General features: G+C 36.0%; 1 protein-coding gene across 1 annotated transcript in view; it reads right to left on the minus strand.

Moving 5' to 3' along the window:
* Positions 1-16,587, minus strand: part of LOC114880695 (Down syndrome cell adhesion molecule-like protein Dscam2) — a 197,031-nt gene that overhangs the window by 24,079 nt on the left and 156,365 nt on the right. The gene's annotated exons all lie outside the window — the stretch shown is intronic.

The raw sequence follows: 16,587 nt of genomic DNA on the forward strand, positions 1-16,587 counted from the left end.
TGAAATTTTCAATTTACTCGAGCCAATGGCCAAACATCTGGATCAGGTAAATCTGGTGGACCCTAGTTGGACAGCTGAAAGTTCTTTTCATCGTGAAAGCTACGCCAAAACCCTAGAATTTATCCTACGTGACTGATGTCTACCGGGACGTTTCACTTAAAGCCACTTACATGTAATTGTCTAAAGATATTTAATCGCCATCGTAAACTGTCGGCCATTTTACTAGCTGGAATTCCGTTAAAATGAAATTACCCCGCTAAACAATGATTGTTCCTGTCTTCTGCACTTTTATTCTTTGTTCTTCAGTTTTTCTCTGGGAATTCAGTTTTACGACCTTGTAATAATTGTTTCTTCGAATTGATCTTAAGGGAGATTCCTTTTGGAATTGTATTCCTGGAGTTCAAAAGTTATCGTTGAAATTAAGAGGCTGAAGTTTCTTAGTACTGAGCTTTTATAGTCGTAGAACTTTTTGGTTAGATTTTATTGTAGTGGAATTTTGTTAATTGAATTTCTAGGTCAGGGTTGCTGGTATTTCTCGTGCTATGTAAGGTTAGGTTTTCTATAAACTGTTAGTGACCTAATCTAGTAACTATACTTGATCTTGACTTCACACAATCGAAAATAAAACTCGGTCACAAGATACTGAATAAAATAATCCACAAATTTAACTTTGTTTATTGAATTTTCGAGGTTGAGGTTATCTAGATACTTTTAGTGCTCCGTTTGGTTAGATTTTTTATAAACCGTTAGTGACCTAACCTATTAACTATACTTAATCTTGACTTCACACAATGAAAAATAAAACTTAACCACTTATTGTTAGTAGGAGATAAAATACCCAATAAGTTTCAGTAGGTGGGTAGCCGTCCATTTCTTCACAATTTTCACACACCCATCGGCGATCGTGATGTGGATGTACCAACAGACGAGGTAGCCGAGCAAAGTTACAGGCTATTTATCTTCGTATTTTTATTCCGTCTAGGGAAGACGATATTAAATTGCTCCTTTCGTGGTGTTCAACCCCTCGCATCCAGGGTAACTCAATCCTCTCTCACCTTGGTGCCTGACTAGCAACCTTATTTCCTATTTCTTTCTTTGTGTCTACTGTGCTCAATGTATCGTTGGATTTCGCGGCTTCTTGTGGATATATCCTTTGATAAAGGACAGGGAGATCAGTAATACAGAGTTTGGAAAATAGGGACTGGCAACAAAGTTCGACGAGTGTAATAAATATTGTCAGGCTGGAATTTATGGGACAACTTTGGCCTTTGGATGACTGCTTTAGGTTATTATATTATGCTATTGACAAAACGTCAGGATTCTTCTTTTTTAGAATTGATAGATTGGAAATTGTAAAAAAATTGACGTTTTATAATATACAATTTTTGAAAAACATTGAGAACTCAGTAACGCATCTAGGAGGGGCCAGAAGGGTGAATTGACTCCCCTCCCCTGTCGGACAACTATGGTTGCGCTACTGGGTCGATTTAATGGAATTAAATTTCAAGTGAATTGATTAAACCATCATGCAAGATTTATTATAAAAAAATATCATTTAACATTATGTGTCTAAAAACACCACGTTGCTTGAAAACCACCTCTAAACATGAATGACACGAATTAACCCGAAAATTTTCATCAAAAGAAGCAGAGTGAGTAGAAAAAAGTTCGCTGAAAGTCTGAAAGGGTTTTCAGAGTAAAACAGGGGGTGTCGTCGGTGCGACACGTCGTTGAATCTCGCACCCTCTCGCGATCCTCGGAGCAGGACGAAGAGGAACGGGTCTGGCCGGGGTCTATCGATCCCTTTTTTGAAGTTTTTCTTCCTCGTCGGCTGTTCGCGTCAAACGGCTTTCGCCAGCTTTGCCGTCTTTCTTGCCGGCTGCCTGTCTATTCCGCGGAAGACACATTTTCATTTTCTCCAAGGAGCACCAACCCCCTTCTACCGTCCCTTCTGTCACGTCATTGTCCCCCGACACTAGCGAAACACGCGATCCACTCAGCACTTTTGTGCTCTGAAACCGTCCTTTCGCGGCGAGGCGATTCCCTAGAAAAGGAATTAACGTCGGGATTCTGAGACAATTTTCAATTATTAGACGGTGATTCAGTTTTTAACATGTCCAAGGGTGAAACCGAGGGTGGTATTTCATTTGGATGAATCCAAATCCAGAGAATTTCTTTCAAAGAATTTTTAATGGTTTTAAGAATTCTGGTAAAAAGGATGGGTGTGCAACAAACAGAAATTAACCCTTCGCTGCTATATGAAATAATAACTTAACTCTTTGAACTCGAATGTTGTTATACGTTAACTTGTATTTATTTTAAGTCAAATTTGATAAATTAATGTACCACGGTGAAATTTAATATTTTTTATAAAAAAGGGCTGAACTTTACTTTACCAGACCCAAAATTTTTGACATTTTTTTTCTTAATCTATAGTTTTTGATGTTTAGAATCCAAATATGCAAGTCTTAACTTTAGGAATCCGATGGTTAAAAAGTTATGAGCGTGTAAAGTTTGACACTTTTAGTGCATTTGCTACGTTACTGTGACGCCATATTGGCTTCTTGTCCAATGAACGGTGTCGCTAGATGCAGGCAGACGCATGTGGGTACCGATCACTTTAGCGGGTACAGTCAAACCGTAAATTTGATGCTGTCTGAGTTAGTTAGGTTTATATTTATTTTACAAACAGACTGTATTGCCCATGTGAGAACCAATCAGGTTATACATATAAGGCAATATATGGCGTCACAGTAACGTAGCAAATCCGCTAAAAATGTCAAACTTTACACGCTTATAACTTTTTAACCATTTGATTCCTAAAGTTAAGACTTGCATTTTTGGATTCTACACATCAAAAACTATAGATTAAAAGAAAAAAAGGTCCAAAATTTTGGGTCCGGTAAAGTAAAGTTTTATCTAAAAAAGCATTATAAGTTTTACAATGTCATCCACAGCATAATATTCGAGTTCAAAGGCTTAACTGCACATTTCATTATTAACTAAATTTATAGAAAACATAAGATTGCAGATTTGCAATATTAAAAAATTTCCTATAATAAAATAAGCAAAAAGATTACTATTTTTTTTTATAAAAGCTTATGTAGTGTAATAATATACAATTTTGTACATAAAAATTCGTTTTGTCAAAGTTCACTAATTATTCTAAAAATAACAGAATATCCCTATTCATCTCCTTTTGATAATTTTTCATATTTGTTTCATGAGCATGAATATGATATACTGATGTGCTAGAGATCAGGAGAAATATAGGTTGTAGAAAATGTCGATTGAGAATGGATTATGTGACACGGGACTGAAGGAAACTGACACGAGTGAAGTGCACTCGTGTCAGTTGAAGAAAGGATTTTGAACGATATTTTATAAAGGCATTTGTTTTCGTCAAACACTCTTACGATGGAATGTTTAAATGTTTATCAATATTTTACTGTTCCCTCGTTTTTGCTATAAAATTGATAGTGGCTCAAGAACAAAGTGACAGAATAACTTCAAACAAATGGGGAATTATTCCCATAGTAAATTCTTTCTCTACAAAAGCTTTCTCGTTCAAAGAATGAAAATCAATCACGTTCCTGCTGATCTTTAATTAAGCAAAAAGAGGTGGCTATTGTCGAACGATCGTGCGTAGAATTGTTGGCTCTTTTGTTCCATAAATACCCATCGTCAATGGTTTCGAGCTTCTACCATTTCAAGAACGATTCGAATGGATACTTGCACGAATGAACGCCCAATTAAAATACGTGGATGGCGAACGTGCGTTCGTTGAACATCCTGAGATTTTACAAAGTAGCTGGAAAGCTTTTACGTACACGCGACATCCCTGGTTATTTGAAGCTCCTTGCTCCTTTACCCGGATACTGCTTTCGACTGAACGGAAACGCACGCTCGAAGACACGTGCGCCAAAGGAGTTCGCTTCCGTTGCACAATTATCGATAGCGTAGAAAAAGATTCGATCACTTCGACTGTAATTAATAGGGCAAATGAAATTTTTGAAGAAAACATTTGTGACAAAGCTGCAAATATTATTACATGAAGAGGAAAATAATTGTCTATTATTTGGTTGTCATCTCTAATTTTTTTTTCTTTAAACTAGAATATATTGAAAAAAGATATTTAAAAATGCAGGATATCATTGAAAAAAGTGCTGCAAATAATTGTAAGGACTTTTTATTATATATTAAAATTAAATCTAAACATAGCCTACAACTAATTAACTAAAAATCCACCAAGCACAAATAATGAAGTAACCCAGATAATATCTAAATCCCATTTTTTTTACTTATTCTGTATTATTTTTTGTTATTTGAAATTATTATTAATATACATTAAATTGAACCTCATTCATTTGCGTTCATATAGCTAGCTTTAAGTTAGGTTTGGGTTTAGTTTCAATATGGAATTAAAAGTACTTAGAATTGTTTCCGATACTTTTTTCAATGATATTTAATTTTCTTAAATAAGGCTTTTCAGTATAGGGTGACGTATACAGTGATTGATTAACCCTTTTCCTAAAAAAGTAGAAAATGTAGTATAATGCGTTTCTTACATAATAAACTATAATGCTACTCGAAACAAAAAGTATTCGAGCTACGTAAGATAATTATATTTTATTGTGTAATTCTTGAACTGTGGAACCTGGGTTAATATTACAAGGACATTAACCTAAAGTTAAATGTATAATTTAAACAAAAAAATATTTCATGTATTGGAAGAATAATTTTTAAAGAGACAGTGTAAGATTTAGAAAATGAAAATGATATGAAATACAAAATTAAGTTAACCATGGAGCTCTCTCCATGATCCGCTGCCCGAGGATTTAGAAACGGATTATGTTTATATTTCTTATTTTAGTAGGGAAAGAGTCAATCATTGTATAGAGGAGAAATATTTAGGTCAACAACCCTTAAATTCAAATTGCCTATCTCTACTATTTTTCTCACCACGGTAAGGTTGACATTAATCCAGATTTCTAAATGTAAACCATTCTTCTTCCACCCTATACTATCACGACGTACCACTTAAATTCACCCCATCACAAAAAATCCTCAACCACTCCTTTTTCGCAGGGAAAAATAACGAGAAATCTTCTCCACGTAGACGTAAAAACGCGTCGAAGAGGTCGCAATTTATTCAGCCAACAACAAGGTTACGCGATGCATTTCGCCCCATAAAAGAAGAGGTGCGAACCAGCATCCATCTAGGGCGCAAGGTACGTTCTAACAGCGCGCTTCGGTTCGTCCTGTACACGCTCAGCCATTCATGCCCCATACATATTTATGTTGGTCGACTGTACGTAACAGGTACGACCCCGTGTGTATACACGCATATGTATATATACATATATGATTATACGAAACAAGTACACACATGTATATGATATCCTCTGGGATATTCAATAAACTTTGCCCATATACTTAGTAGGTCATTCTAAACATAATGTGATATACAATATAGGTAGATTTTATTTCTTTTTACCCAGATAAGTATTATATCTTCAAGTACCGTAAGTATCTTCAAAATTAGAATTTTAATAATTTAAAAAATGCCACTGTAGGAATTTAATTCGCGCACTAAATTAAAATAGCAATATTTTCTAAACTAAAATTTTAAGAATTTTCACATATTAAAATTTTTATATATGCCCAGTGGTGGAATCTCCTTTCCTATTTTGTTTATTGATGGCCTCGACAAAATGGCACGGTAGGAAAAGGAAACTTATTGGTTCATGGGAATTAAGGTATTTTAAGTAATAAAATAAACACGTATTTTGAATTGTTGGTAATGTTTTCTCTTTAGCGTTTCTACTACGACTGACTGGCAGAGGCCAAAAATCCTCATGCCAGGCGGACCTGCTCTCATTAGCCCTTATCTCCTTTTCAACACTTTATGTGTATGTATTGGGTTACTGACGCCTTTAGTCCAGGGAGTTCGAAGAACTAACTATTGATTCCTGGCATCTTATTTAATCATAACCGTGATTGTGTTGTTAATATTAATTTTTATTTTGCCCGTATATCAATAAAACTTTATTTAATATAATATTAATATTTTCAAGATTAGAATTTTGAGAATTTTCATGCATTTCATAAATGTTTACAATTTTTATGTATGCAGAATGGTTGACCCTTCTTCCACCTATAAAATAATTTCCTAAAGGAAGCTATGATATCCAAACATTTTGGCTCTAGTGTATCCTCAACGAAGACGTTATCGCATTAACATCCCCTTTCCACTCTCTACATGCAATTCACGTCTCAATCGCAACCACCTGAAACTTCATTCTTGAGCCATCTTATTCGTCATCCCTCAAGTACGATATCAGCATACTCCAGAGTAAAGATGTATCGTCGAATCGATTCTATCGTAAACGACGTCTCGCAAGCGTGCGCTCGACGCCTCGAGAGAGCGTCGAACGTGTTAATGACACAAGGTTGGCACATCGCCGCGATACGCTTCGTTGAAGGGCTCTTTGTTCTTGGGTCAGGATTGCGCCGCTGATAACCGGCTGCGCGATGACGAAGAGCCAGCATTAGGACGATGCACGACGCGCAGGTGTTTCCATCCGACGCGACGTGTACAGCACAATGTTACCCGCCTAGTTACAAAACAAACGTATCACGACACGACACAACGCGATGCTCTCCATGATATCCTAGGACACCTATCGTATCGCATGTACCATGTATCTGTGTATGGTTATACAATATATAGAGCAGTCGGTGAAATTTTTGAGAAATTTTGTCCGTGTTTTAGTAGAATAATAATTCAAAATCAGATTTTAATTTTTGAACATTGGGGCCTGGGTCCATCGTGACTTGTGAAAGGTACGTAAGAGTATTAATGAAAAGTTAAATTTATAATTTACAAACCGAAGAGTTTCATATATTACAACAGTCATTTTTAAAGGTAGGAAGAAAAATAATATGAAATGCAACATTAAATTAAAAGGCTGACGCCATTTATGCTGTGGACCATGGACTCATTTTTTCTTCACCAAAATTTCGGTACAAACTTGGTATAAGATGAAAGGTCTCGTCGCGTCGTCCCGATTACAATAATGGGACCAGCTTATCGTTCCAGAGAAAACAAATTCCGATAGGTTCCATTAATTCACACCATATTCCGATAGATGACGCCACGATCGAGACGGAATTAATGAAAACTATCGGAATTTACAATGCCTATTTTCTTTGGAACGGTAAGCCTTTTTCTTGGTGAAGAAAAAATGGGTCCATGGCCCATAGCATAAATGGCATCAGCCTTTGTACCGAAATTTTGGTGAAGAAAAAATGGGTCCATGAGTGGCATCAGCCTTTGGGCTCTCTCTATAGTCCGCCGTCCGAGGGTTAGTAAGTAGGGGATGTGGATAACCACAAGTTTGAGTTGAAAGTGTTTTTAGGTTCGAGTGAGCACATAGAGATTTCGAAAGTTCCTCTAGCACTTAAAGGGTATAGCAGGATAAAATGGTTAAAAGTGCCCTTGAGCCGATTTTTGTCAGCAATGCACCATTAGATAGCTTATAATAAAAAACCATTGTACACCAAGTTTCAACCCTGTATCTCAACTGGGAGGGTAGTTACAGGGTGAGAAAGAAAAAGTGGTTTTTGCCATATTTTCCCTATTTAATGGCAATCAAAAAATCTGAAAAAATTCTAGAATATTCCAGCTATGTTTCTTTAAGATTGTGAATTTTTTCAGATTTTTCGGTTGCAAATCCTAGGCGTGAAAAATCAAAAACGCAAAAAAAAGTCGAAAAATTGAGATTTCGGGTAGAAGCTTTCAAAACACTAGATTTTTACTTTCACAGTAGTTAGATATTAGCATGACTGGTGTCCTCAATTTTTTTTAGATTTTTAAGTGTGGTGCGCCGTGTTTAAAAAATCAAAAACCAATATTTTCGACGTATTTCGTGCGATAACATGAGAAATACTTTCAATTTTTACATTTCCTTTACACACTAAGTGCATTATGTGATTTCTAACATTTCTGCATTGGATGAAGCAAGATCTGAGAGTGAAGTTATTGTAAATAATTGAAAATTACGCACGTTATCTCCTAAAATATTCGACAGTTTTTCAACGTTGTCGGTGGCTGAGTGATTAAGGTGTCCGACCGCGGAACCGCTGGAAAGTTTTTTGTCGCAGGTTCGCACTCCATGAATGTCCAATTTTTTTTTTTCATAAAATAATTTTTTTTTTATTAATAATTGCATAAGAATACACACTAATCATTTAACCCATTCGCTGCCAAGGACGAGTATATGTGATCTCACCTGATCTCGAAAAGTATTCCCATCCCGACCTGAGAAAGAAACCAAAATTTGAAAGCATTTCACTGTAAAAATTTTGAATACAAATGTTTTGAATCATTTGAAGTACGGGGGTAATATATTATAATAAGGTCATGGTGTCTCAAGTTCAGGGTCAAAGTTTGAAGTTACCAAGTTCCCGAGTTTCACGAGTTTCGTGTTGTATCGAGTTCTCGTGAGTTTCGGCTTGTTTCCCTTTCTCATCTCTAATTTATCTTAATCACTGTGTTAATTGTGACATTTATAGCAAACTAGTTATCTCTACTTCAACTCCCATAGGAGATACAGTTACTAGGTTAATAAAGGTATGCGGGTACCCGGAAATTCGTTTCGAGAATTCCTTCTGGGTTTGATCGGAACCCTTAAAGTTTGTCCAGCACATAAATTTGTTCGGGTAATTCAGGACTCGACCTGACCCGGGTCTTGGGTACCTACTCGAATTTTTACACATCCTCAACAATTACATTTTCTAATAACCAATTTAAAATTTATTTTTTTTGTTGGATTTTAATTGCACTGTTAATACCTTGTAATTAGACAATCTCTGCCTACTACAATAAAAATTTCAGTATCGTTCATTGACCGAAACAGGTTGAATGTTTCAAGCTTTATCTTCAGTCAGCTCGGTAATTGGAACCTCTTCAGCAGACAGGCTAATGTTGACATCTCATTCTCTGGTTAAAGCTAGGCTACCAGTATCCTGGACGCAGCAACTTCGCCTGGAAATCTCACAGCAGACGAGCTTCATCGACGCTTAAACGCGAGTGTGTCAGTACACACTCCTCACGCAACACGGTTCTCGTCTTTTCTCTTCGTCCCCTTTTTACAACTTGCGTTATGATTACAGTTTTATTTCCACTCGTTGGCCGTTCAAAGTTGTCCTTTCATCTTCTTTCAATTCGTTCGTCCGGCATTTATTTACGAGCAGAGAACGCTTTTGCCGTGGCAATCGTCTTTGCCGAGTACATTTGCTGTTTTCTTTTGCTCAACTTCTTGTCCCGCTCCACTGGATACGACCAACTTGCTATTTGCAACTTTCTCCGACGGCTCGATTTCCTTCTGGTTTTTGCGCGAATATTGGAAAGGACAGGAAGGTAATTTCTTTTAAATGTAACTTGCTGACTTCTTCTCGTTTACCTGGTTCCTGGAAATTCCAGATAAAAATAAGAAGACGTTTGACGATCTTTTTACCGGGATTCGTTTGCTGCTTGATTCGCTACCTTTTGCGATAAATGTCCAGGATAAGATGAGATCTGCTGGTTAATCTAGTCGTTTTGTTGATGTTTTATGCAGTTTATGAAATATTTATGTATTGTGGAGAAAGAGAATTTTAAACATTATATTTCTTTTTGCACATTTAATCATTGGTAAAATTATAGAAAAAGGGCTTCAATATCGATTAGGTTATTTTAAACTGTAACGAGTGTTTCAAGAGGTCGCTTCCGTATCTTGGAGTGGGGGGCCCCGCGATGGGCCTCGCGTAACAAGCTGCGAGAGTAAGAGACGTGTGATGCCGGCAGTACACGCTCGCCGAGGCGACCCGAGACCAGGCGAGCACGAGCATGTATGTATGTACACTCAGTCCCATCGAAGTTGTCGCAGTGAAGTTGGCGCGCTAACGCATTCACGTCGCGGCGGCGTTAGCGCGCCAACTTCACTGCGACAAGTTCAATGCAACTCAGTGTACACTGAGTCCCATCGAAGTTGTCGCAGTGAAGCTGGCTACAAATTCACTAACGCATTCACGCCGCGTCGGTGAGTGAATGCGTGGCCAACTTCACTGCGACAACTTCGATGGGACTCACACGGTGCTCTCGGATCTCGGGTCTCGGAACTTTCGTCTCGGGAGATCTCGCGTTCGAATCGCCTCGGCGAGCGTGTACTGCCGGCATAAGAGATCTGCCTAAGACGTGGAATGACGCGTATTAAGTATTTTGTCAGTCACATTATAAAATTATTGTATCATCGTTTTCGTAAATCCAAGAAAGAAGAAACCGAGTAAGAGAACGACGCGACGTGGAGGAGTCGACGATGAATCGGTCAGAGGAAACCCTCACGCAAGACGAACATCAGCCTACAAAACAGCGAAACCTATTCTCCGCCATATTAAAATTGTAAGCGTCTTCTAGGTTAAATTTATGTTACACATAAACACGAAATACACATCGTTGTACGAATGGATAAAATTTATGTATATCAAATATAACATGTTTCAATGATAGCACACTTGCAAATTTTTCCTTCTCCAATTGGTACCAAGTCTTTATACTGTACGAATAAGCAAATATTTAATACTGTGCGTGTTCTAGTATCGAAATATTGCGAGATTTTTGAAAATTGGTCCTGGTAAGAAATTGAATGCAATTTTAAGAATAGCATCAAATTCTGCTGCTACCGCAAGAGAAATTGCAGCAGCAGCTAGAGTAAATAAAAACAAACGTAATATACAACGTATTATAAAAGAATGTAAATACATAAAATGCCAAAAATTGATGCGTAGACCATCACTAACGACGCAACATAAAGATGCTCGATTACAATTTGCTGAAAAATATGTTCATTGGAAGAATAAATGACGGAGAGTTATTTTTAGCGATGAGAAGAGATTTACATTAGATGGACTTGATGGTTATCGCTATTATTTCCATGATTTGCGTAAGGAAACACAGATTTTATGTCATCGACAATTAGGTGGTGGAGTAATGGGGCGGGCTGGAATTGGGTATTATGGAAACACTGCAATTAAGTTTATAAGTAAAAAAATGGATAATTCAAATTACATTACTTTAATCGACGAACAGTTGAAAAGACATGCTATAGAAATTACGGGCACAAACTTTGTTTTCCAACAAAATGATGCAACTTTAGGCAGCAAAATATCTCAGTTTTAGAATGGTCAGCCAGGTCACCAGACTTAAATATTATTGAAAATTGCCTGGCACATTTAGCCAAATCAGTATATGCTGAAGGAAGACAATTTCGCACTTTTCAGGAATTAAAAGATTGCATCGAACGAAACTGGGCATCATTAAGCAGAAAGTTTGTTAAAAAATTATTTAAATATATCTATACCTAAACGTTTACTAGTTGTTATATCTGTAAAAGGCGAAGCTACATGTTGGATTATCTGAAATAATCTTGGCGCAAAAATAAGCCGAGTGTTGAAGGACATTGAAAGCATGTCTTTGACTTTAACGGTTCTTAGGTTGGGACCATAGACATATGAAAATATAGATGGAGCATAAACTGCTACTTTAGGTAAGGGGGGCTCTGATAATCGGGGCGAGGAGGGGACTAGTCTGACTTCGACTTATTCCGGCAAGACTCGGTAGTATTCGGCTCACATTTCACATGTATGTATGTACATACACCGACGATGAGTTGCATTGAACTTGTCGCAGTGAAGTTGGCTACAAATCGGCTCACCAACGCTGCGTGAATGCGTTAGTGAATTTTTAACCAACTTCACTGCGACAAGTTCAATGCAACTCAGTGTACATACACCGACGATGAGTTGTATTGAACTTGTCGCAGTGAAGTTGACCACGCATTCACTCATCGAAGCGGCGTGAATGCGTAGTGAATTTGTAGCCAACTTCACTGCGACAAGTTCAATGCAACTCATCGTACGGATGTGAAAAGCCGAACATACCCGAGTCTGCGCTTACGAAAATAGTCGAAGTCAGATGAGTTCCCCCCTTACCGCGATTATCAGTTACCCCTCGTAGAAAGGCTCCGTCTATATTTCATATGTCTATGGTTGGGACCGATAGTCTGTAGAGTTTCGCCCGGAAAAGGCCTGAGCAATAAACTCCAGGTACATCTATTTTTAGTTTTTCTCAAGTGGACCCAACAAGGGCTTTTCGTCCATGATTTTCTTTTGCTTACTTCTTCGTTAGCTCTCGTACCATGCAGACGTCTTTCGTGTGTTTTTAGCTTATAATAAAGTTAAAGAATATAAGTGTTTAATGTGCTTCATTTATATTTAACCTATTTCCAATACTACAAAATATTGAAATAATATTATTTCATACAAATACATATTTTTTATTTATTTCAAGGAATTTGTGTTATCTTTTTGACGCATCGATATTTCGTTTTTCGATACATATTGTTTAATAAACTCTTTTCCTCGTGTAATAAATATGTTTAAGTATATTTAAATAATTTGTTATTGTTATTGAACACTATTAACGCTAAAATTAATACAATATATTACTTCAAAGGTTAACAAACATAATACATATTCATATAGTGAGCTATCTTTTTGTCGCGGAGTGTACTCAACTTTTGAACTATGATAGAAAATCAGAAAAATCGATGTTGGCTTTCTTTTTTATCCGACTTCGAAAAGGAGGAGGATACTCAATTCAATGTGTATATTTTTTTTCTTTTTTTTTTCTACAGTTTTACTTAATCATTTTTTATTTTGAAAATTTTGTTTCCTTTTCATCTAAAAATGCAATATACTTTCGTCAAATTTTTCAAACACCAGCCACGTATAATTTCCTAATAAATCATTCGTTTTCCAAATCTCCACTTTCATATATACATATACATCCCTTTATTTTTTCCTCTTTCGCCCTGTTGTCGTGCAACCGTCCACTGTTTGCAGTTTCGGGGCTGCTATTCGCGTACCACTGCATATTGCTATCCGCTCGCTCCTGTGCAAGCTGATAGTCTCCGAGCGTTTGCCTGCGTGTTTTCCGCGGGATTTCCATATTTCTTCCTACATAGCCGTGTTTGTTTTTGCCATTCCCGATATTAAAACGCTCGAGTGGATCGTTGGTCAGGTCTTCGACTCCGACGATATTGTCGTGTACCCTCTTGAAGCTTGTTGTGATTTCTTATGGGATTTGGACGTCATATTCGACACAGATGTTACGATATTTACTCGCCAGTGGAAAATTCTACGCCGGTATACTGATTTTCCTATCGCTTATATAAATTCATGAATTTTATGATTTTTGTATTTGCAATTTGTGATTATGGAGATTCTAAATCGTTCTGCATTTTTTCAACTTTTGTTTCTTAAAAATACTATTCGTTTGTTGTTTAATTTGTATCGGTGGCGCGTGCCTCGAATTTACAAATAAAAACCCTCTGGCAAGGGGAGGGTGGAATTTTTCCCTGAGGGTATTTCGAGGGCTGTTTATGAAAAGGTACTGCTAAAGTCTCGCGCCACGGAAAATGAAGTTTGAAGACCGCTTTTATTCTCCTTCTTTTTCTTCATCTTTCTGCAAGGATTATTTATGCGAAACCCGTCAATGAAAATTTCACGTGTTGAAAATAAACGTTCAAACTTCTGTAAGACTGGTTTTATAAATCAAAATTAAAAAGTCTTTCACGGAACATAGAGATTGAAAATTTCTGATTGTCTGCGAATTATTGAATTCTTCAATGAGGATTAAGCTCAGTGATAATGACGATTTTAATTCAGTTCACAAAGAGATTAAGTTTTATTCAACGATGTTTACGATTCGATTTGCTGCAGGATTGTATTCGTCCAGGCTTGATTTTGCTATCAAATTTTAAAATTACTATCGTTTCTATGTTTATTCGAATTTTCAAAAAATTATTTACTGTATTGTAGATAACGAATTTTTAAAAATATTTTATTTTAGACTATCACTACAAATGGAAATGTAAAGTTAAAAATCATATCTGTATATCTGTTGAAAAAATTAAAATTTTTAATTTAATAATTGACCTATGAAAAAACATTCTCAAAGTTTACTTATTTTTAACCCTTAAACAGCGGAGCCTGGGTCAATCGTAACTCAAATTTACAAACTATAGTTAAATGTATAATTTTTAAACAATATTGGGAAAGTACAGAATTAAATTAAAATTGGGTCTCTTTCCATGGTCCGCCGTCCGAGGGTTAAATAAAACGCTCCCTTAAGTTTAATCCTCAAAATTGCTTTTCTTAAAAACAAAGTCACATAGGAAAAAATTATATTCCACATTTTTCTCTTACTTTTTTCATGTAGAATCTCCTTTTTTCTTGTTGTACGACCAGTTACGTTATATCCTGTACAAAACAAAAGATATTCTCTTCAAGGTAAAATCTCTCTTATTTTCTTTCAACCAGAAACTATGATACTTTTTCAACAACGAACTTTGAACTCTGGTGAGTTTATAAAAACAAATAAAAGTGGACAAGTTTCACAACGAAAAATACCGCAAACAGTCCCATAAAATGAAACAGAAGCACGGTTGGGAAAAAGGTTGGAGAAAATCCGGTAGATCGTGTGGAGGTTCGTGGCTTTGTCAATTACAGTCGATTCGAACTTAACAACCGTTGGGCTGATGAGCTGACGAGCTATACATCGACGACGAGGAGGAGGACGAGCTGAAAAAACAACGAGAGTATTGTACAAAGGCATAAAGCCGAAGAGAAACGCTTCAGCGGCTCGAAAACGAGACACCGTCACTGAGGCACTGACTGAATCGCTGCATGCACGCGTGTGCTTCGGCTCCCTGAAAAACCGGAAAAGGGTCGAGCACCTATTTCCGGCGGCGGAGGAGACTCGGCCATTATTAAAAGTATAAAGCCACTTCCGCGCGTGCTACACCGAACGAGAGCAGAAATTAAATGGAAGAGGAGCACATCTTCCGGTTCGCGAGCTAATGATTATTATTTTCCTTCTTCTTTTATCTACCCTCTTCATCGAATCCTACTCTTCAATCAGGTTTCGATGAATTATTGCTTTTTTAGTGTCAGTAGATTGTTTCCAATGTGAAAATTTTGAGATTTTTTCGGTATGTTATTAATTTGGAGATCATGGAGATTTTATGAGATCAGTAATTAATGTTTAGAAGATTTTTGTTGGATATCATTGTCAACACTCGTTTTCTTTTCTGATTTTTCATTTATGGCGCCATTGTTTTCTTTTATTTTGTATGCATTGCCAGCGCCGTCTTTTTCTGTTTTCCTCTGTTCTATTGTTTTTATACGTTACGTTCTAACAAAATACGTTTTACAACATTTAAAGAAATCTAACAGCGTTTAAAGAAATCTTCTCAAGTCTCATTTAATCAAACGCCCTGATAAAACCAACAATTTTAATTCAGTATAATGATAGCGACGTTATTGTAAAATTACAAAAAAAAAATTTATTTCTAAATTTTTGTTCTGAATTTTATTTTGAATTTTTATATATTTTAATTGTTTATTATAGAACTTTTATTATTTAAATTTAGATTTTTGACTTCGTATTCATATCTTATGTTCTTTAAATTTTATAGTAGTGTAAGTCTGTCATTAATGAAAATGTCTGACCATTGTCATGCTTATAATACTAGATGTGCATTATAATTTTTTCATTATTATTGTTCAGACATCCTTTATTGTTCAGTTTGGAGTTTCGATCTTGAGCCCTATTCTAAGTGAACAATTTAATTCTTTAATTCAGAATCACTACAGTAGTATAGGTTTATCATTAGTAAAGTCAATACTGACCATTACCACATTTATACTACTAGAAGTTATGTATTATGATTTATTTATTTCAGATTATTTACCGCTTAATCTTGGATTCTTGGATCTTTAGCCTCATCCTAAATCACCTATGTAATTCTTTAATTTATAAGGGGTTACTGCAGTAGTACAGGTCTATCATTAATGTAACTATGTCTGACCATTACCATACTTATATTACTGACATAGTAAAGAGCTCTTTACTGCACAAAACATAAAGTGCTCTGTATTTGTTAATTGTTATTAATTTTTGCCCTTCTTAACATTACATTATTATGGCCACTATTAACCTCTTGTTGCGTAATTCTCTTAATATTGATTTTGAAAAAATACATTTTTGAGCTCTCAGTAATAGTAATAACAAAAGAATAACAATAATTTAATTTTTATTTACTTTAAAAACTTATTTAAAGCAAATTTTATTATACTGCAAGTTATAAATTTTTTATTTTTTATCACTATATTTATATAGAAATTTTTTCACTTTATTTATTATTTTATGTAGCACATTTGCAACACAGTGGAATAAAGGATTATTAAAAAATATTATTAAAATTATTAAATTGTTCAATCGTTCAGTTCCAATTGGCACGCAAAGAACGTTCAAAAATAATAAATCTTCTTTGAATTCTCCCTCGCCCCTTCACTGAAAACACGTCCACCGACCGAACAACTTTATAATAACCCCACGGTTAAACGCAGTTATTTCATCCTCACTCCTGACTTTCAATATTTTCAACTTTATCGCAGACTCCCCTTTTTTCTTTCTTCCCC

The sequence above is a fragment of the Osmia bicornis genome, chromosome 12 (assembly GCF_907164935.1).
Source record: "Osmia bicornis bicornis chromosome 12, iOsmBic2.1, whole genome shotgun sequence".
Lineage (NCBI taxonomy): Eukaryota > Metazoa > Arthropoda > Insecta > Hymenoptera > Megachilidae > Osmia > Osmia bicornis.